This window comes from Numida meleagris, chromosome 4, assembly GCF_002078875.1.
Source record: "Numida meleagris isolate 19003 breed g44 Domestic line chromosome 4, NumMel1.0, whole genome shotgun sequence".
NCBI classification, from domain to species: domain Eukaryota; kingdom Metazoa; phylum Chordata; class Aves; order Galliformes; family Numididae; genus Numida; species Numida meleagris.
The window spans coordinates 46,781,386-46,805,529 of NC_034412.1; positions in this window are offsets into that span (position 1 = coordinate 46,781,386).

The following is a 24,144-nucleotide window of genomic DNA, read 5'->3' on the forward strand; positions in this document are numbered from 1 at the left end:
CTTGAAAAATAACCTTTAAAAATAGCATAGCTTTAAACAGCTAGAAGATTTCTATTTTTAGTTATGGCTGTGAGCTTTTGTTGTTGTTAGGTAAACATTAATACCAGCAGGTAGAAATGAATGTTTGTTTTTCTTCCCTCTCATTTGATGTTAAAATTTCACCAGTGAAGTATGGTCATAAAATGGTCTCTAGTGCTGTCATAATACTGCATTTTTCACTCTCATGGCAGTAAATCAAATACAACCTATTGCTAAGCATAAAAAATATAGTTAGGTCTGAGAATAAATTACTCATCTTTTCCAGCTAACTCCCAAATTATTATTTATGCAACATACTAGCATATGCCAAATATTGATATAATTAGCTGATAATAAACCAAATTTAGAAGTGAGTCATTATATAAATTTTAATAATTCTAGATAAAAATGGAAATGACCCATTATCTCTTTCAAAAGTTTATACTGCATCTGCATATAAAGTCAAGTTACAGTAGTACAAGATAAATTATTAAGTCTGTAATATTTTGACAGTTTTGGTATAATTGTTTTCAAAGTCACTGCTGTGCCATGGTAGTATTCTTGCAAAGTTCAAAAGGTATTAAGATGCAATCAATTTTTCTAATGGATTACACCATATTGTTTTTATTCTTTATAAAGGATTTATTTCAAAACCTATAACCTTGATCATGTTGTCAGTGTCACATCAGCCTGCATTAATTTACCCGGTGTTGTCAATCTGTAATTTATACTTTCAAATAATATACCAATTATAAATGTTACCTCAACAGAATTATAAACCAAAGTGTGTTTTTTCAGACTATTATTGTTGAATAATAAACAGCAAAGTGACATGATGCTAGTAAGATTTTGACAGCATTTTTAATTAGAAATATTTAATCAATGGATTCAGTAGATTGTGTGTGAATGCAGCTGTATCTTAGCTTAGTTTTCATATTAAATCTTGTCAATTAGATAAAATACACTATATTATACATCACAAAGGAATAAAATAGAGAAGACTAGTAAGTAGAGCTAATTATTTTTCTACCTTGCAGACTAGCAATAAAATCTATAATATGACACAAAACCTTCAGCTTCATCTGAGGCAGTTCCTTCTTCTGTCCAGTGAACACCTAATGTGTCCAAATGGGCCCATCAATTTACAGAGGCAAAAAAGCAAGAAGATAAAGAATACTTTTTTTTTTCTTTTATCACATATCTGACAGTTGTGCTTTAAAAAATTGCTTAAGGCTATCCTTGACTTAATGATGTAAACGGTGTCAACTAGCAGTAGATTGCATGCAAGTGGGTGTACTAGTGGGTATATATTTATTATCTTGAGTATGAGAGTGAGAAGAAGTGTCTGACTTTAAGACTACCCTTCTGATCTGGAACGAATTACAGCTGTAGCTATAATGTTTGTTTTTAAGGCATTTTTTTTTTACTTTCCATAAAGTAATGAGTAGATGGATCACTGAGAACAGTGGCAAATGTGTGGGATCTGCACTTGTTTCCTCCACAATTAAATATACTTTGGCCAATGTGAGTTCAATATGATTATGTCCAAGAGTTTAGAGTAATAGAATTGCTAATCTTTTCAGATAGCTTTAAGAGTTGTTTGAAGTATAGCTTCTGTATTTTCATCTGTACTGTCAGGGAGACATTGCATTTATCTGTGTTCAGAAAAACATCTTTGTAAGCAGAAGGAGTAAGATTTCTTTTTTTTTTTTTTTTTAATCCTACAATGCTGTCATTATAAAGAGAAAATGGATATCTCTTTTGCTGTAATAAATCACAAAGCAATACTGTCACTAATGAAAGAATTATCTGAGATGTGGTTACAAAATAAATATAGTTTTGATTCAATGTTTTTGGCAGAATTCTGCCTTGGATACTATTTTGAACTTACTAAAAGCCACTGATGCAAAAGCAATCTCTATTTATTTTTTGGAAAACTATAAAATTCTACTTTTTTTTTTTTTTTAATGTGGTGGCGGGGGGTGGGTAAGAAGCATTAAATATAGGGCAGGTAACAGAATAATATTTTTCTGCGTGCTCTTAGCAGTAGATGTTTGCTGAAAAACTGAGGAACCCACCTGCATTGGTGATTCGCAACAGATAGAAGCTGATATAGGATTTTGGAATCCCTTAAATGTTTGAAAAGAACATCTAGAAGTCAGAGCACTGTCAACACAAGGCAGGACAGCTTGCACTTTATGTATGTAAGTGCTGAAAAACTCAGAGGGTGGGAGTTCCACAGACTCTGGGCAACCTGGCCGTTGCTGCAGTATGATTGAAGTTAAAAGTATGTTCCAAAAAGTGAGCAAAGATCAAGCCAACTGCAGGACTGACTCCTAAGCTGCAGGCAGCAATGTGTATTGTTTTACAGTGTTTTCTTGCTATTGAGGTTGTTTAAATACAGTGGAAGAACTGCTTGCAGTATTCTTCCCAGTTGTTCATTTGAAGTATTTCACATGATCTGAAGAAATCTGAAGCATAATCTTTCCAGCTGAGGGACCCTGGTCCAGCTGAGCTGCTTCCACAGAACCTGTCATCTCATTGGTGGTTTGCTTCATTTCTATGTGCGCTCAGATAATTTTCCATGGAGAGCTTATTTAAAAGGCACAATACACTGTTGAGGCTTTTTGTCCTTTGGAGCAGGAACTGTGTCCTTCACAATATGCATCAGGTTGGCAATTCACTCACATATCACTAATAATTGTATGCCTGTTGAGAAAGAATGTAATCTTTCTGTGCAAGATAGGCACAAAGCAATACAATTAAATAGAATTTGTAAATGCTTTTAAAAGTGGAGAAAAATATCATTTCAGTCAAGTCATCTTGACAGTAGTATAAAGCTAAAATGGTATTTTAAATGCAGTTACTTTTCTCTGAACACTTTCTTAGACATTCTCTTCTTGCCATAACACTTCTGGCATCACAACAAAGCATGCATAGTGACAACTGTTGATAGCTTTCCTTATAACAAGCTACTGAAAAATAATTATACATCATTAAATATACTTTCAGATTAGACACACAGACAAAACAAGGCTTGATAGATCAAATGTGCCAATTAAAATTTTAGGCATTACAAAATCATACAATTTTGTATTTATTTCAGTGCAATATTTATCATGTTCTAATTTTTTTTTTTAATGGAGTTCAATTACAGCCCCATTGGAGTGGACTGTATGATGTGTAGCATTTGCCAAAAGGAAGAATGTGGCAATTATTGAATAGATGGTGTATTGACACAAACAACTAGGAAGTATTTGTTTTCTATTTTCCATTTAAATTTATTGCATATTTTGAACACTTATCTCGTTACCACACAACTTTAAGGGCTACTTTACAAAATATCTCACTCTCATCATTCCGTGTGAAATCAAAGCAAGCTGAAAGGGAATTGGCACTTTAAAAACTTATGTTTTTAAAAAACATGCTTAAGTATGTTTTTCTCCTTCATACCATTAGTACTGTAAACTCTAATCCTCAACCCGTTTGTAGAATCTAGAAACTGCAAAGGCACTATGAGCATAAAACCAGTTTCTTCAAGTTTGACATTCTAACAAACAATGTAAAATGGGTGCTAACAATGAAGTTATCTCCTCCTTACCTTGCAAATGATCTAAGCAGAGGCAAAATTCTCTGCAGAGAGAAAATTAATTTCTGAGTCCAAGTGTTTTTTGTTTTTTCTTTGGAGATTGTTCACAAAATTCAGGTTCCTCTACAGAGCTAACAAGTACTGAGCACTGTCCACCAGTCCATGTTCTAAGTTAAACAATCTGCAGCCGAACAGCCAGTTGAGTGTAGTGGGGAGAGAGAGAAAGGAGAGGAAGAGCTGAAAAAGAGCTGATTGTTTTGTGAAAGGAGATGGTGTCTATCCACTTAAACTGAATTTTTCCTGGGGCACAGACTGTGGCAGGGATATTTTCTATCTGTGCTACTGCAAGATAAATGGTGATTTAGGCAAAACTGGTCAAAGAAGTCACCTTACAGTTGAAAATAAACAGAGCAAAACAGTCATTTGCATTGCAAAATACTCAGCCCATGAAAGCATGGATGAGTTCACAATGTTTACCATTTGTGTTAAACAATAACTTACTTCCAAGCTAGATCAATTAAACAGGTTAGAAGGTATAGTTGCCACTTTTATTTCTGTTCTTGGAAGAATTATAATGAAAATTGTTTCTGTAGCATTATGTTTTCCTGTATTTCTGCAAGACATTTGTTTTAAGTGAAGGTAAAAATAAATGTTTGAAATTGTAGTTATACATGCTCACTCATTCACTCTCAGGCAGATACACTCTTGTACATATTCTGTGCTGCTTTGGAAATACTGGTAATTAAGTCTCCAGATGCACTGGAACAGCAGGGCAAAAATCAAAGCTATAGATACAGATTACTAAATACATGAAAAGCTTCATATGGTAACTTAGATCCAAATTTGACTTTGTCAGCTAAAAAAGCCACGATAGATTGTAGCTTGTGAGGCAGTATTTTTACAGATTTTTTTTTCTCTTCCGAAAATGGTAGTCCATAGTTAAGTCTTACAAAGAAATGGACAGTTAACATAGCAACAGAAAACGTTTTATTAACATTTGAGTTTCAGAGTATTAAAAAAAGACTTCATTTCTGAGATCGAAGGATTTTTATAGAAAGCTTTTATGATATCAAATATTTCTGGAGAAACAAAAGAATTTGCAATACTAGAGAGCTTCTTGGAACTGCACACCTCTCAAATGAGTGAAAATTCACATTAGGATATAGGGGCGTGTCTCAGCCAGAAATAAAGATTGTTGTACCAGTTAAGTTCCTTGCCTCTTCCCTTATATGCGTGTGCTCTTTAGACTACATTTGGAGGGAAGAAAGCAACAGACTGCAACCTTATCTTGGATCTTTGTTATAACTTTTGCAAGTATTTTTTAGTTTCCAAATATACTCTTTCTTCAATTTCACCTTCTCAACTTCCTTTGAAAGCTCCTAATTATATGAAGGATGATTTTATTTTTTGCCTCTCTTTTCAGAGTAAGAAATATATGGAACTGTATGGAGATTAATATATATGACATAAGTAAAACTATGTATTCTGAATACATACTCATGCACATGCATCTGTAATTTAGAAAGATTTAGAATGTAAGAAAGTTACGTCAGTAAACTGCACATTTGTTTTTGGTTCATGAGCCATGTTAATCTAGAAGTTCAATATGAAACTTTATATATCATTTAGAAATTATTTTTAAAAATCCAAATCAAGTATTAGTGACAATCTCTTCTTATTCCAGTGTGATTTTTTTTTTAATTTTTTTTAACAAATGGAGAATAAATTAGTTTTCCCTTTCACCTTTTTTCTCATGGTTAGAAGTTATTGATACCAAAGCTAAAATTCTGTTCTTTCTTACTAGTCTAGCTCCAATGAATCTGTATTTCCATAGTTAAGCTTCATCTAGTAGCCAAACTAGTCAGTTTAATCGGACTTTCTTACATTACACTGCAGCCAAACATACTGGCTTGTCTGCACTGAGATTTCAAATACTTGTTTAGCTTGTAGAAGCATCAGTATAACTATCAATAAAGCTTTTTTTTTTCACATTATGTAGGTGTGCGGGCACAGTTGCATAGTTGCATGCCTAATCACCTTAGTTAAGGGTGGGTTTTATATATATAGGAAGGTTGAGAGAGCTTGCTCCAGGCTCTTTATTCAAATATTTAGTGTCTCTCTCTCTTACGGGCAGTTGTGTGAAAAACTCTTCTAATGCTCTAGAAAAAAACAAGTCTAATTTAAATTATGTCTGGTAGGATATTTTCTCATCTGTAGAAAAAAAATATAAAAACAAAAGATGTTCACAATATAGGATAGAGTTTGTTTGATCTTTGTATGTATCGTATGTCAAATCTGTTTTTGTCATGGAGTAACTTCATACGTTAAATTAAGTGTTGTTGCACCATAAATGCATTATGTAAATGACCTCTATGTAAAGCAAAGGCAATTAATATAGATCATATAATCACAGAGAAATTAAGAATTTGAAGACACTAGGTCATGGGAAAGTGTTTTGAAATACTGACTGCTTGATGACTAATATGCAAAACTAAAATGCCTAAAAAAGATTTAAAATACTTAGGAAGAAATGGCTTTGAAAAGTGAAATTCTGTCACAGATTGAAACATGTTTCACTCTGTGACACATAGAGGATCAATCATATCAGAGCATCTTTCTACATTCATGTAAATCAATAAAATAATAAAAGGAGGAGTTTTTCTGAGGTTAAGAATTTGGAAGTATTTTTAAAGCGGAGTGAAATACTCATATTCTTAGGAGTATTTTCCAGTCTCTGAAATATAAAAGTGCTGAAGGAAAAACTGTTGATTTCAGAAACAGGGAAAACTTTTTGGGTTAATAGGGCCATCTCTCTGTTGATACCACATTGTTCCTTATAGTGAATTATCTAGACCAATCTACTGTTATTTGAAGTAGACCCTCCAAAAATGAAGCTTCCACCATTTAAGACTTCATGGATTAGTCTTGACGAGGCCTTATGGGAGCCTATATTCTGACAGTAATATTATTTTGGAGTAATAAGCAAAAAAAAAAAAATATTTAGAGAGAAACATGGTGCATGTACTGGGAATTAACTGTTCAAAGAAGAGAAGTAGATTACTGCAACCACTGATAAGGTGCATCTTTATTATTTCTGTTGATAAGTCTGGTCTGTTTTCACCTTTGCTGTCCATTACTGCTCATAAATCTCTTTCAGTGTGCCAACTTTCACAGTTCCTCCCAGTCATACCATCCTAATTTTGGTTTATTTTTCTCTAGATTGTTCTTTAGATTGTACTTTTGCAGTTGATTGCCTACTATTAGTTCTTGTGGAGAATATTTCTTGTTCTTCCCAGCAGCTAGCTTGCATCAGAAGCTCAGCCTTCTTTTCTGCTTTTTTCTCTTCAGAAATTGCAGCATTGGAAACTAGCAGAGGTATCCATCTCAATCTTGCAGGATCTACTTCATTAATATGTGACTTTGATTTCAGTTTCTCCATATGACTTGAAAACAGCTTTTCCCTTCTAATAATTATGAATCTGTATTCTCTTCTGTCTATCATGCTGTGGTGCTGCTGTACTGTGGCAATATCAAGTGGACATATCCCAGTAGCTCAACTATTTCCTTTGATGCTGATTTGTTTTTCATTGATGGCAATTAAGGTATTCTAATATTACACTTTTCTGGTAAGCCAAATATGAGAGACGACTCAGATCAGACAATGGCTTTTCAGGGGATCTCACTTCACACTCTCTTCTAGAAGATAAATAGCTGAAATCAATGAGAAACCTTCTAAATCCTTGCCTTTGGTATTGGGACATGATCATTATGCAGGAGACACTGTAATTCTGCTGGTAAAGCTTTTCCTTAGAGAAATATCCAAATAAATGGCATCCTTCCTCACTGTTTTTCTGTAAGAACATAAAGTAGGAACAGTTCAGCATCATAATACAAGGTTTTGTGGTTTAGAAAAAGCTTAGCTATGAAAAATTCTGAAAATGAATATTGCTCATGTTTCCATCAACCCCAAATACTCTTACTCCCACCTCCTGATCAAGTTCTCAGATTATTGATGTCCTTGCTATTATTGTCCTTAGCTGAATATATTGCAATTCCCAGTATAATTCAGTTTGTTAATTTAGTTCTTCTGTTTGCTCATATTCAATCATTGATGAAAAAGCTAAAGCATAGACTTAATATTACATCTGTCACAGGTAATACCTGGGAAAGTTCTTATGACAATTCACAGTTTATTATCTAGATTGAATGTTTTTTGTTAGTGTTACATTTTGTTTCAATTACAAAAATCAGTGCAGATATAAAGTTACACAGATGCTATCTAAATACTTACATTTAAGTTACACAAATATTTTAACATTTTGTGTTTCTGCATCCTAAGAAAAAATTACCCATTGCTGGATAGTTAATTGAACTAGTAATTACTTTTGAACATGTGGGTTGGCTATTTTCTGCTTGAAATAATTACCCAATGAAGTCTGTACAAGGGCTATCAGCGGGAAGCTAACAACTGGTGTACTGGTGAAAGGAGTTTAGAAAGCATTCCTATGATTTTTTTTATTATTATTATTATATTTTTTTGCCAGATGGAGGAACAGATGGATGTGTAATGTACACAAAATCTAAGAACATGATCTCAGCTCACAACCAGCAGCCACAGTAAAATGTTGAAAAATCAGTTGTACCTAATCTAGAGTTGAAGGCAGCAGGCAGTTTGACTCATGGCTCTAAAACCAAAATAATGAAGTGAATATTAGTGTTTTAAACTTCCAAAAACATAAGTTAGAAAGTTTATTTCTGAAAAACAGATCTATCACCATCATCACTGTGGTTTATAGTCGTAAATCATTAGATAAATGATAACATGCTGCTTCATTAGTCCCTTAAGGTTCATTTTATGGGCATTTGACATGTTTTGAGTACGTGTTGTGCTGTGGTTTCTAAAATATCAATGTTTATTATTTATTTGTTCTTCTCAGTGGTTGTATGCACTGTGGTTGAAATGCTGATTTTCAGTAACAATAGTTTAGCTTTCAAGTATAATCATATATGCTATTTTTCCCCCATACATGCACTATTCCCTCATTCCCAATATAATTGACATTTCAGTCTCAGCACAGTAAGTACACAATCACAGTTGTAAATGCATTGTCAGGTTGAGCTTTGGATTGCCAAAGCTGTTCCTATATTAATTTGGGGTCGCTGACTGCTAACAATATGAAATGTCATGAATATGAACTAAATCAATGTGATTACCACAGTGGAAAAATTAATCACCTAGCTTGTCTTTATCATTTGACTACCAACAGGTAGGAATCTATAAACATAAAGGCAACTAAAAAGTAGGTAGGTATGCTCTTGCATATTTATCTTCTTGATAATAATATCATTGAATAGAAGACTCTAAGGAACACATTCAACTTTTGCTGTAGAAAACTGAGGAGTGAAAAGAGATTAAGTAAATGAACATAATTTACAATTCTTTTTCTAACTCATAATAAATATTCATAATGTTGTCATAAAATACTTCAGTAAAGAGTCAAGGCGTAAGTAGGGAAAGTATAAGGGAACAAACAAAAAGCAAGCCAGAAGGCTTTTATGCTGGTAACAGAGAGCCTTTAAAGTCTTCATGATCACCTGCAGGAAAAAATTTAGATATGCATAAGAAGACATAATAAGCATTTAAGGGGATTATGTTTGAGAAACAAAGCCAAAAGCTTCTGATAGTATTTGTGTTATAATTGCTGCTTAAAAAACAAACTAAGATAATATATTTCAATGTGCAACTGAATTGTAAAGCCAAGATAATAACATAGAAGTCAAACCAGTTGATGAATTATACTGTGTTAAAAAAAAAAGGGAAGGGATTGTGAAAAATAAGTGCCAAACTCTCTAAAAGGCAATGGATACTGAATTGCATAAAGATTCATAAATATTTCCTTGAATTTGCGTATGAAATGTTTCAATGTTCTCACATTCCTCAGTGCTCATTTTTGTAACTGGTTTTCATTACCATAAAATGATCACTTCCTATCTTTCAGTGCAACCAGATCAAGATCCATGAGTACTGCTTGAAACCATTTCAAAGCCACATGAATGACTAGCTATGGGAACATATGCTTAGGAGTAAGTGATTTGATATTTTCTGGCAGAATTGCTATCACGCTTATTTACTATGGATCCAGGAACGCATGTAATTTGACATCTGAAGATTCAAATAACTGTAGAGCTCATCTAAAAGTTTGAGTGCTGCCTACAGAGTTCTTCAGAAATGCATAAGGAATGTGCCATATGAACAAAGGAAGTCAATGTTATTAATAATATTTTATTGGTACTATTGATTTGATAATGCCCCACAAACTAAATGAGCTGTGAACATTTTCGGAACTTATTCACTGAAGAATTATTGAAAAGAGACGATTTTTTTTTTTTTTAAATCAAAGCATAAAAATTAAATATTATTAAATATGAAGTTGATTTGTTTCAGCATTTTAAGGACAATTTGCTAACTATGATTTTAAATATACATATTTTAAGTGATTTTTTCTTTTTTTTCTCTCTTTTTTCTTTGTGGCAGTGCAGGATAATGTTTTGTATGTTTTATTTTTCAACAATGTAATATTGCCAAAAATATAATCTATCTTAAATTATGCAGACAGATTTGGTTCAAGAAACATTTGGATATATTGTTGAGAGACGTGGTTTAGTGGGGTTACTGGTGGTAGGTGGATGGTTGGACTAGATGATCTTGTAGGTCTTTTCCAACCTAGCTAATTCTATGATTCTATGACTCTATAATTCTGTGGTTATCAAAGAACTATAAATTATATGTACTATATATTGCATACATTCTTCTGGTGATTATCTAACACTAAGAAATACTCAGAACTGCTTTCTTGGGAATTACAGTAGTATACTAGAGTAGAAGCAGAAAAAACTACATGTTCTCTACGTATGTCCAAGCAAGATAGTTCATAGATGAGATATTTTAATAATATGACTGGTATAATATTTTTTGCTGCAAAAAATGGTTTCTGTTGTAAGTTGTTCCTCTTATTCATGGAAAGATAGTCTTAAAAATGCATATTTCCTTCAACATTAATTTGGGAATTTTTATAACTCTGCCTAAATTTAATGATATAAATGTGCTTAGTCGATTGAATAGTCATCATTTTCCTTACAGTCTTTCTTCCAATCTAATCTAAATACCAGAATACTGTGGCAATAGTACATAATTAGTTTAATTTCTTAAGAAAATTCCTTTACTCTTCTGTTTTCCATCTTCTTACCTCATTTTATATCACTAAGTTCAGTTTTGTATTTCAGAAACAGTGTGTGTGACAGCTGCTCACAATTAGGTGCTGACCTCTTCTCCCTGGTAACCAGTGACACAGGGCTGTACCAGGGAAGGTTCAGACTGGACCTTAGAAAAAATTTCTTCATTATGAGAGTAGTCAAGCACTGGAGCAGGCTTCCTAGCAAGGTGGTTGATATGGCATGTTTTTCAGTGTTCACGTGGCATTTGGATAATGTCCATAATAACGTGCTTTAACTTTTGGTTAGCAACAACGTGGTCATGCAATTACACTTGATGATCCTTGTATGCCCCTTCCAGCTATTATACTGCTCTTTTCTGTTCTGTTCTGTTCTCTGTCCCTTCAAACTCTTCTACTCTACTCCATTCCATTCCATTTCACTCCCTTCCATACTACTGAGAACAGGAACTTACGGTCATTGTTATGGTCATTTAGGTGGGGGACGAGGGTGGATAGCGATAGGACAAGGGGGAATGGTTTTAAACTGAAACAGAGGAGATGGAGGTTAGATATTAGGAGGAAGTTTTTCACACAGAGGGAGGTGACGCACTGGAACAGGTTGCCCAGGGGGGCTGTGGATGCCCCGTCCCTGGAGGTGTTCAAGGCCGGGCTGGACGTGGCTCTGGGCAGTCTGGTCTAGTGATTGGCAACCCTGCACTCAGCAGGGGTGTTGAAACTCAATGATCTTTGAGGTTCTTTTCAACCCAGGCCATTCTATGATTCTATGATTTATAGCTTATGGCAGGAAATGACATTTGAATGGGGAATATCACTTGATAATTTATTGAGGGTACAGTCACAATTTTGTACGAGTTTGGAATGCTTACCACCGTAATGATTATGTTCTGTTCAGCTCATTGCTTTGTCAGCTACTTGTAACTTCAGAATACTTCCAGGGGTTCAATTAACCCTTCAATTTAACAATTTGCATCCTCCTTCACATTCAGTAGTTTTAATATCCAATATTTACAGCTTGCATCAATGATAAGGGGGCAGAAAAATAAGAAAAAAATACAAAGGTGTATTTCCAATCAATAAATTAATCTTTTGTCCATGGATTAGTATGTTTTCAAAACTAATTACTGTGTCCATTTTTAATCTTATTTTGCCTAAAATGTTTCCCATGCATCTTTTGATAACCCATCTAACTGCTAAAATGTTCAAGCTTCTGTTGAGTACTCTTCTTATTATCAGTCACTGATATCACATTCATGTTTCTGAAGAATTGACAAAATTACTTCCTGGATCACATCCCAGCTTTGTGAACCATAGACAACCTCTGACATGATATAACGTGAATAATGGATACAATGATCAATAGCTTTCTTCCATAGACAATTCATGACTGTAACCTAGCATAGTCTCATTATGAAATCCAAATCAAGGATCTGAGAACTAGATGAACCTTGGTGAAACAGGCTGAGAAAATTCTGAGAGGAAGGTGCTAAAATTCAATAGTATCTTCACTGAGCAACAAAGTAGTAAAGATTTACAAATGTTTACAAATAGCAATGTTTCACTGAAGGGTTACATTTTTTAAGGGTTACATTTTCCTCCTGGTCCATTATTCAAAATCTCCTTTTGGAACCTCCATTCCCAGTGGGAAGGATGAGGACCCAGGTAGCTTTACACAGACTAGGATTTTTTCTTGCTCTTTTGTAGTTACGTTTATAGTTGTATACAGTATTTGTAAGCTAGCCATACACTGCTCATTTGGTTTACTCTGGATGTTATTGCTCTCCTTTATACAGATTGTGCTCCATAAACTAAGAAAAAGGGCAGAAATGAGACAATTAGAGCAGTATCCCCTTACAGAACTGATTTCTGCAGAGACCAGTTCAGGATAGGAAATCAGGGAACAAGGAATTGTTACTGAAGTTAAAGAGAAATACAGAGGAAAAGCATTTGGTCAAGGAAGCAGAAGAAAAATGCAAAGGGGCTATTTTTCCTAACACAGAGTGGGAACATATACTCGGTGTGATGATTTCCAACCTCTACATAGCAAATTAATTATAGGAAGTACTAACTGCCTCTGTAAGCTTAGTCTTAGAGCAAAAGGGTATACTTATGGAATCAAGCAACTGCAGTAATGTAACAAATTAGGGGGAAAAGGAGAATATTTTGGTAATGTATGGTGGTTTAATTAAAAAAGGAAGCCAGGACATTCTGAAAAAGACCTCTCTCAGAATGTACTTCTTTTTTTTTTGGCAGTAGCTAGACTATAAAAGCTATCCTTTTCAGTCATTTTCTTTTAGAAAAGAATGTCTTGCCTCCCTTTACTTACAAGTCTATCATAAATAAACTACCCAATCCTATTTATATCATCATATTCATAAAAATTATATGCAGAGTTGACTCTGTGTAGCGGAGTACAAAAAAATAGACATAGAGCATATAAAGTAGATGTAATTGTTCTATATGTTGAATTTCCATGTCAAGTCTTTTACTAAATACTTTGACTTGAATAGGAAATTTCACGGTACATAACTGAAGTAAATTTATAAGGATATATGCCTTCTTGACAATTTCCACTGATGTTTTTGATGGACTTTCTCAATGTTTGTGCCTGGTTAATCAAGATAATTCTCTAATGACAGTCCAGTCAAATTCTATTTTAAAACTGCAATATATATATATAAAGTTAAAAAAAAAATAATTTGTGAAAACAGTTACTAGAGGAATACAGCCCCTTTTTCCTTTCACACAGTCTTCACCGTGCAGTTAGCCCACAGAAATCTGTCATATCATAAATCTTAATGTGTGGCTCCTTTATTGTCAAGGACATGCATATTTTGAACAGTACAAAAGTGGATCTCCATGAAAGTAATTTCCTTTTTCTAGTCTGGAAATGCTTATACTTCGATTTTAACATCTTTTTTTTTTTTTTTTTTTTTTTAAATTTTAGACACTGAGGTTTGGTTGGCTGCAGACTTTCCTGACTTTCTCAACCAGTTTCATGTTTGTTTATATTCAGTGCTTGTGAAAGAATTGCATTCAATTCTCTGTGTAATGACATGGACTCTGGTACAAGAGTAGCTGACAAAAAGGAAAAAAATGGCAGTTTGTAGGCAATAATCCAAAAGTAAAATAACAAGGATTTTTTTTTTTTTTAATAAAAAATACTGTAGAGGAGCAAGTAAATATCATGGCATCCAGAGAAAATAGATAATAAGGTGTTTCAACAATTAGTTTTCAATTGCATATCCATAAAAAAGACTACATCAAAATTAATCATAGCATAATGTATTTGATCAAAAGAAGTTTTCCATCTAAAATCAGGTAACTAATACTGCTCAGTTCATCTTTCTCAGGAGAAAGATTATAACAGTGCATTTTTATAAGCAAAAACTTCAAAAATAATTAACTTCTTGTTGAGATGTTCATGGAAATTTTGAATAGTATTTTGTAGAAAGAAAATTGTAGAATAAAGCAGATTTAGAATAGTCTTTCTTGATATATTCTAAAAAAGTTTATTTTATAAAAAATATAAATAGAGACATTATGTTTTCATAAGTAGTGCATTTCATATAATGTATAATCCAATCTGCTACTAATTGAATAATAATATACTCTTTTACATATCTCTTAATGTAAATTCACTCTGAACTTCTTGTATGAAGGAGCATCAAATTGGAATGAAAACTAAATGGACTTTGGCTTTACATTGTACTTCTTTTCACGCCCTTCAAACAAAACTGAAAACAGAACTCTGTTTTTTTCAATGTTGTGTGACTGGCTACAACTGAATTCTGCAAGATCAAATGCTGTAGATAGTATAATTTAATTTAAATATACCATTCAGTTTTTCTGAAATCCCCTTTGAATTAAATAATTTTTTTAAATAACATTTACTGGAAAATTTTTAATTCAATTTGAAACCTTACTATATCTTCTATGAGGCTTGGGATTCAAATATATAAAATACAGCTTCTGTAATTATCATAATTTTGATACTAATACTGAAGGCTTCTTCATTTATTCCTTTTCTCAAAAAGAATTCTTCATATGTTTTCCCAGAGTAAACAATTCAGTTTTTTTCCAGATTTCAGATGTAGATCTTAAAGGAAGGTAGTGTGTGTGCATATTCCTGATATTAAAAAAAAAAAAAAAAAAAAAGTATTTTTGAAATAATAATATCTGAAATGTGCCCTTTTACTCAAGAGACATTAGCTAAAGGATATGCTACTGCATACATTCCAGACCAGAAACGATGCTTCCTTTAGAACTATAGTCTTTTTCACTGTTTAGGAACCATAAACTATACAAAATAACTCTTACAGCAGTAAATATCTATAACTATTCCATATCCAGTCATAAAGGATGATAGTTTCAAAAAAATTATATTTAATACTTCAGTGAGGTGTCATTCAAATGAAAAGTTACTTAAGTGCTAAGATCAATTGGCTATATAGTATCATGTTTTCTGATGGGAATAATGTAGAAAAGATGACTGGAAGTTGTTTGTTACGATGACAAATTGCATTTTTACCTTTGGTTATTATCAGCCCATAGATTTATCATTATATAGTACTTCATTTTTTCTTTTTTTTTAGTTTTATTGATTTACTTTATAGCCCAGGACAGTTTTTACTTGTATTAAATTCAGAAAACATTGATTTATTTAAATTATTCAGTGCTTTAGTGTATGGCCATTATGTCATTTAACACTTTAGACAAATCAATAAACTATTAAAAATTGCTTTCCTTATTCAGTAGGTTTGCAAATGTACTTGTCTGGAATCATTAATGTGCTGTAAGGTGATGACATTCAATACATAATCTGTTTTAAAACTATTTTTAGCAAAGGGGTTGTCTACATAAATAATTACAAATAAAATAGATAATTTGAGTTTGTCTAAAGCATGCTCTGATGCAGAATATACCTTTCAACTTACAGTGGTAGTATTCTCAAACATATTGTTATATGGATATACATCTTTTTTTTTTTGTTCAACCACTAATCTTTGCTGGATATTAAGAATGTTTCTCCCTGTAATTTAGAGACTGGAAAGTTTTTGCATTTGACACAGAACAATCTATGAGGAGGTCTAAGGCATGTGAGGATCCTTGAGCACTAATGGAGTTTTGTAGTTGGATTGGTAGATGTCAGCGGTTTACAGGCGTTTGGCCCGATTCCATGACGAAGGGGACGGGGGATCCACAGGCCCACGCCCCAGGAAAAGGGAAAAGGGAAAAAGGGTAAGGAGATGGCCCTGAGAGCAAAGAACAGCGGCAACAACCTGAGGAGAAACTAATTTACTAAATAAGATATCGGAATGCAAAACAACACACTATAATACAATATAATTACAATTTAAGCTGATAAATCCAATACAGAGAGAGAGAATGTCCCAAAATCAAGGTAGGCCTTACTCTACTACCGACGATAAGACGGCTGGAGAGCGAGGTGCTGCCAAGACGAGAGACAGCGGAAAAAGGGACGAGGTCTCGTGATCTGCAAGTTTTTATACTGCGAGCTTTTATCTTTTCCCTCCGGCTGGAAAATGGTAACAGAGGAGCAAAGTGCCGTGGGGAATGTAGTAGTCCTTCTCTTCTGAGAACCAGGTACATTCACTACATGATGTTATGATGTGGAATACCAATAACCGAAAATCATAAACCATGACAGTAGATAAAGTGTATATGATCAAATATGACTGGTGAAAACATCATCTGCAGGTGGCTAACTTCACTACGAGAAGACTGTACCATGTACTTAATGGAATGCACAGTCCTAAGACTACTGCTTTAGTACGTGATGGGCCTTTAATCTCTGTACACAGTCCCTTACCGTGCTTGATCAAAAGTTATTTTACAAAACAAAAAGTTTCTCATCGATTAGAAGAGACTTTCTGTCATGTCTCCTCCATGCCCCAAGAAAACAAACAGATAAACAAACAACCCACATTTATGCTTTTTACTAAAGATATACTGTACAGCTTCACTGCATATCAAAGAAGCTGTTGAACAAGTAGTTTGAACAGCAACCTTCATCTGCAAAGGATCTTTTTAACCTGCTAAATAGAGCAATCACAGTCTGAGGGTTAATCCTGAAAGGATTTGTTATTCAAATCTCAATGTACTGATGCCAGAACACCAGTTTTTGATATTTTACTAGGAAGTAAGAATTTCAAATCCATCCATTTTAGAACAGAAGACATTATTCAAATCTGTTGGGGATGCTTTTATCTCCTTCACTGCAATCACCAGGAAAAACAACAACAACTGTATTTGTTTTCTTTATTGGTAATTTATTTTTTCCAAATTAGAGTGCATGTTGACTATTTCTTTTGATTGGATACAAACTTCTTCGTGTTGGACAGCTCATGAATTAGCAGTATACCTTTTTCTCTTGGCTTAGATTTCTTTATCTCTATACAACAGTTAAAGGGGAAAAAAATCTATCTATTACCAGTTTTGCTTCATTTGTGTCATTCCTGTCTGTAACAGTGTTAACTTACATAGCCCTATGATAATTGACATTAACTCTCTGGAGCAACTTCTCTATTGTAAATAGCATCATACGAGATTGTTTCTGAAGCTTAGAACTCTGTATACAATCTATATTCATAATTCATTTTCATTGAGGTTTAAAGTTCAGACTTACTATGTTGCAAGTTTCCTTCTGATTTGCTTCAGTGTCTGTGGAACTGTTTCATATCTTGAAAATAAAAATATTCTGCAGATAGAAGTGTGGATCAGTTCACCCAATAGTCTGTCCTACCTGAGACAGTGTAGTATGGTAGTTGAGAAACATCTTTACAGATCTTAAAACACTTTGGTTTTAGAGATCATGATGTATTTATATTTAAATAATTAAAACTGCTGAAGAAATTGGCTAGGATTTATTACAGTAACAGGCAATTTTTTTCAATATTTGCCATATTATTGGTATTTTGTCAGAAGCACAAATAGTTTTATTGTAAGGGCTGATTGCTCAGAAATTAAACAACTATAAAGCAGGATCTTATCTATTAATCTAGTGCTATATGAAGAACTTTACTACTTAGATATGTTAAAAGAAAAATGTGGAGATTCTTATGCTCTTAATGAGCAATAGAGCTACACTCAATATACATCTGCCTTATGGCCAGATGGGAGCCTTGCCTGGCCTAGAGGGACACAGAGAGGAAAGGCCAGGGGAAATCTCCTGCTGCTTTGTTCCACTGAAGGGTGCTCCTAAAAAGACTTAAGAGTCAAGACTCATCTCCTTCAGTAGAGAATGCTCTTTTCCAAGGGACAGAGACACAAAGTACAAAGAAGATACACAATGTAAATATCTTGAATAGAGCAAACTATACACCTATTTAAGGCGTTTAAATTTAGTAAAAGCCTATGTAACAGACATTGCACTGCCTGTTGTACAATGCTCCAGAGAGACACATAGATTATTTGCGACTTTACTGGGCATATCTTACAAGCAACCAAGTAATATATAACCATATATTCAAATATCCAAAGGACATTTTTACTTATTGCTTTCTGCATGGTTTATTTCAGTGGGACATTCTACATGGAGAGTAATGATGGACTTGACTGATTGAAACAAATAAACAAAGCCTACCAACATGTCATGGTGGATGAAAACATAAAAACTACGAGGAAGAAATTTGGAACTATCAATCTGTCCTATAGCAGTGTTCTCTCATAAAATACAGATTTTAATCAGGACAGGAACACAGGGTTCATCCAGTACATTTAATAAAGGTATAGAATAATCATTTGAATTTAAAACACAGGGAAATATTGTACTGAGTAATTCAAACAAGAACATTTATTTTCTACTTTCTGAAAATCTTTTCCTTATTATGAAGGGATCAGCCACCAACAGTCTGGTTGATTCCATATGCAACAATCAGAAGCTAGTGCACCTAATTAATAAACAGATGGCAATAGCTTTTTGAGTCCTTAAGTCAGTAAGGGCCTTTTGTGCTCCACTGGTTATGTCACAGTATCCTTTCTTAAGGGATACATATGCCAGGACTGGATAATGCATGGCAGATGCTTAATCTTGGTTTCAGGATGGCAAGAAGCCAGCCAAGATCCCAGGATAGTGTCCAGAGTTATGGAATGAGTTTAATCTTGTTACAGCGGAAGGCAGTCTTCCCCAAGAGTGCAGAAGAGAATAAGCTAGCATAAAAGTGTTTTTGAAATTCAGAGAGTAGTGGGATGACCTCTTTAGGTGGCACAATCCATGGCTGACATCCTATATAAAGGCTTGGGATCCTACTCTGCCAAGCTTGCTGGTGACCTTTCTGTTTTAGATAGAACTGATGGCATTCCTAGGCAAGGTTTGGGACAGCAATTCAAAAGCAACTTGTTAGCCCCAAAGAAGTGGGCACAACAGACTAAAATCATTCTGCAATACTGAAGATCTTGATAAGAATGTATTTAAGGTGTGATTGCTGCCTGTAACTGTAGCAGAAAATAATATTCTTAACTTTTATATTTTCAGTAACATTTTTTTTGGCACACTCATTTTTATACATGATTTCCATATCATTAAATGATATTTGGCATAGAACAGTGAGTAGATATTACCCTATGCAGAACAGTGGAAATCTTTATCAGATGATGTAAAAAAAACATTAGCAGGCAAACGGACAGTAAAGTATCTGTTTAGGTAACTGCTGTACTATTCTGATATTCAAGAAATTCAGAGTTACCAGCTGTTAAATTGCACACTAGAACAAACCCCCTTTTTCCATATTTCTATTTCCATCAAGGAGAAGTATCTAAAAGCAAAATTAAAACCTTATCATACCAGCATGAGTTCATCCTAAAGAAACGTACTTATATCAGTTGCTTTCTGTATGCTCAGAAGAGATCCAGCTTACTGTAATTGCCAGTTGCCATAGGACATATATTTGCTCTATAATCACAACTACTTTATTTTAATAGTCAATGACGACTGAGATACAGACAGGCTTCTTATCATTCTGTAAGTGTAGGAACTCTTAAAGGGACAGCAAGTAGCCACACATATGTGCAAATGCATCTGTAATTTATCTGATCCAGCGTGATTCCTGTATGGACCAAAAGTTTTGGGCTTTCCCAGTAGTGGAGGTTGAACATGGATTTTCTCAGGCAAATGGAGATGGATTCTTGGTTATCATCTACAGTCATTTGGTTATTGTTTTGACATTAACAGACACATTTTGTTTTTTACAATTATGTTAGATTTTTTTTTAGATTTTTTTTTACTTTTTTTTTTTTTAATCTGAGAGAAATTGAGCCAAAGTGCAATTGATTTGGACAACTACTTTCCTTTGTAGCAAGCTAGTTAGTTTGGATAGAGGAATCTCTCAATTAAACAGAAGTTCCTTACTGTGATTGCTGTGATTTTGCTGTTTTACTGGTCAGTAAAACAAGAAGCCTAGCAGAGAGGTCTTATTAGTTTCTCCTGCATCGCTACATCTGTAGCCTATTGCCTAGGACAGAATAAGAATATGACCAGAGTGCTCAGTTCACTTGCTACAAATACTATCTGCAAAGTCACTATTAATTCCATTGGTTCTACAAATACATAGTGCGTGCCTAATATTTTCCTTCTCTATTTAAGAGAAGATTCCACGCTGTCATATTAAGCATCCTTTTATAGGCATGAAAAATTCTGCCTTGGTTCTTAATCTTTCTGCTTTAATTGAAATTAATACTGTTGACCAATTCTTTTTAAAAAATTGTATGCAAAATTGGCTTACGAGTCAGCTTTAGAAAATTGCTTAATGTAGCATTTAGGCACAACTGACTTCAGAATAGTCCTGTAATTGCAGAGGAGGATAGAGTCAGTCAGTTTCCTGCACTAGAAGTAATGTTGTGCTTTTTTTCTTCAGTACTAACGCATTAAAAGCAGAAAATAAACTCACCTCACTGTTTTTCTCAGCAGTCCTTAGGGGTGTATCTTACACTAATGTTTTAACTAAGATCAGGGGTACAGTTACATGTCCTCACCGTCCCACTTACTGTCCTTTCTTTCACAGCCTCAGAGCACATTCATTGGGTTGCTCTGGAAGAAACAAAATGGGAGGACGTATTCCAGGAACAGACCTAATGTGTTCTGACAGGCGATCCATCCACAGGACGGGGCTGGAATTAGTCTGAAATGACTTAATTTGGCCTCTTTCCCACTGTAATGATTGGACTTACTTTAATGTTTCCTTTCTGGTATCCTGGTTACAAGGTATAATATGCTGCTTTGATTTCCTTTCAGTATTCCTTTACCAAATTCCAACATGTGAAAGCAATGTCCTTCACCTACTATCTTGTTTCAAATGGTAATCCAAGATGACCAAAGCTTGATGAATTAAAAGAATAAAATCTGAGAGTCCATCAGATTTCACAACTTTTCTTCTACGTATCTTTCACTTGTGGAGAAGAGCATTCCTCATCTTCCCAAATTGCAGTGTTACAATCAGCCTTCTCTGCCTGCCCTTTAGAATGACTGAACGCCTCAAATTCTCTGGAACTTGGAACATTAAAGAGGCACTATCTCCTATATATTCTTTTCTACTGTGACCTGTGCTTCTTTTAATAACTACTTACTTTTTCACTTTCGGATTTTTTTAATCTTCCATTTTTATATAGTATCAAATGATGTTCTCTCATCAAGCAGTCACAAGAGGGCCTAAGATAAAGCCATTGCAAAGACAAGGTGATGACATCTACACAGAGAGACCCTTGAATGATGCCAAATATCAGGGGTTCTGCTTGCTACTAGCAACCCTGTCTGACTAGGGAAGAGCACGGGTTCTGCTGTAGCTGAGAGGAAGACAGAGACCAAAGGGGATTCTGTGCCCTTGGAGCCAAAATATTCTGTTTGATCTCTGACTTTGAATCTGTGATACAGACCACTTCGATGCTTTGGTTTAAGTACTTCAAAGCCAAATGAAATGATATTTCAAGTGCTTCATGTGGAGGAGAAATAGCTCACTTTCTGGGTAAATGCCTCTACTACCACCAAAAAATGTCTCTGGTACCACACACTTCTGGGCCAGCCTGGGAGACTTAGGCAGAGAATTTGCACTACCCAGCAAGGCAGAAGTGCTCTTCTGCAGCTATCTCATGATAAACAGTATTGATACTAAATATTGCTCAGAGAGGCAAAACTGAAGTCAGGTGAGGATATTTACAGTATGCAGGCACCTTGTTCTCCAACCCAGCAGATTCATTACTAAATTTTAGTATTCTATTTGATTCTCATACCTGCAGTATACAGTATTGGGCTCCAGGCAGGAGATGTTTTCATATTAATTGTTTGCTTTTTTTTTTTCTCAAAAGACATGACAATCACAAATATAGTATTATTAACACGTTATTCTACACATAACAATTTTCTCCTAGAAGGGATAGAGAAATCCTTTGGTGTTAACCTTAAAATGTTTGAGTACATTTTGGTTCTGTATTCATGCATGATGAATGTATATCATTCATTTATTTAATTTACAAGGAGATTACTTCAGTGTAATCTCATTAGAGATGATCATATTACCAGATAGCCTTACCTAAGACAATCCCATTAACTGTGCCTCAGGATGTCACTTTAGGTGCATTTTGTACCCCAGCTATGTATTCATTACATGCTTCAATCCAGCTTCAGACCTTAAACTGACAAATGTACTGTATGACATCAACTAAGCACATGTTCAATATATTTGGTTCTGTAGTTTATATATAGATATTTCTAGTTAGAATTTTAAAAATGTAAATGTAACTAGATATTTTAAATTCTATGTAACAATATACTGTAATTATACTCTACTCTTCATGTGATTCATATCTTCAAATGATTTTAGATGTTGCTGCTCAGACTTAGTTTCTCATCCCCTTTTTGTACTGGTGCAAGGAAATCATACGGATGCTGCACAATTTTGAAGGAATTAATAAAAAAAGTGGAGATTTACAGCTTATTACTTAAGGTGAGGCTGAATTCTAGTGAAGCTAGTAATGGAAGATTCCTATTGATTTTGGTAGTTTATAAAATTAGACCTTCTTGTTCCTCATTGTACAAAGAAAAATTGAAACAAAAGAAGTGACCCTCAGTTTACTGTAGGAGGAATGGATTTTTATTGCAAAACATGCTCTGAGGAAGGAGCTGTGCTATGTATAAGTGGTAAGCAGTTTCAGAAATGTGGCACTGTAAAACAGAAGATTATTTGTATGCAGTTATCATTCTGTTTTCTGTACATTAGGCTTTTAAATGTAAGAAGCCAGCTGGCTATGTTTTCTGGAAGATGAGTAATGTTTATATTCAAGCTGACGGAAAAAGAGGGTTGATACAGACATAGTGACATATGAAGAATTCATTCAAGTTCCTTTCCTATGACTTTTATTGAGCCTTTAGCTGTTCATCATTCAGTGAACCTGACAGCAAACTAGAGAGTTAAATTGTTCCATCATTTCTCGGTGCTGAATGAATTAAGCACAAAGAAGTGAGGAGGACTATCTTCCTACTTCACTGAACATGGAGAAGATTTCTCAAACAGCTTTGATTTTGTTCCCTAATCTAGCAAAGAAATAGGGTGGCTTAATTTCCTCCTCAAGCAGTTATTGAATAAAACCAAAAGGGTAGTACTTTTCCTCCTCTCCTTCTCCATTTCTCCTCTAATATAATCAACTATACGCAGAAACTAATATACTTATCAAGGATGGGCTAGTTCTTTTGCCTAATTGCCACACAATATCAATTTTCATATTGTATAACACATTTCTATATGAGCATGCAGTGCAATACAATGTGACCATTTTAGATGATTGCATCTAAAATGCTTGACAATTTTTTTTTCAAGTTGTACTGAAGGTCTGTCTGAAAGATGTGTCCCAGTCCTTGGAAAATGCCATGGAGAAGTGAGAACCTTGCTTCTCTAGAGGAGGAGAGTGAGAAATGGCATGTCTAGCATAGACTATCCTGTCCTGGGCTGCATGGAGCCCACAGGCCATTGTTGGACATGCCTGGTGTACATGCTGGCACTAGGTCAATTGTTCAAGTAGCACTCAGCGAAGTGCTTATATTGTAATGGTAGCATATAGCTCTGCTTCGTCTCTAACTCACATAATACTACCACTAATTACAAGACATGGTTAGTGGGCATGGTGGGGGATGGGTTGACGGTTGGACTAGATGATCTTCGTGGTCTTTTCCAACTGTAATGATTCTGTGAGTCTATGATTCTATATTCTGGAAACAGAGAAAAGTCAATCATTTTACTCCAATAGTGGTGGCTTAAGTTCTTCCATTTCAAACTCAGACATAACCCCACTTGGCAC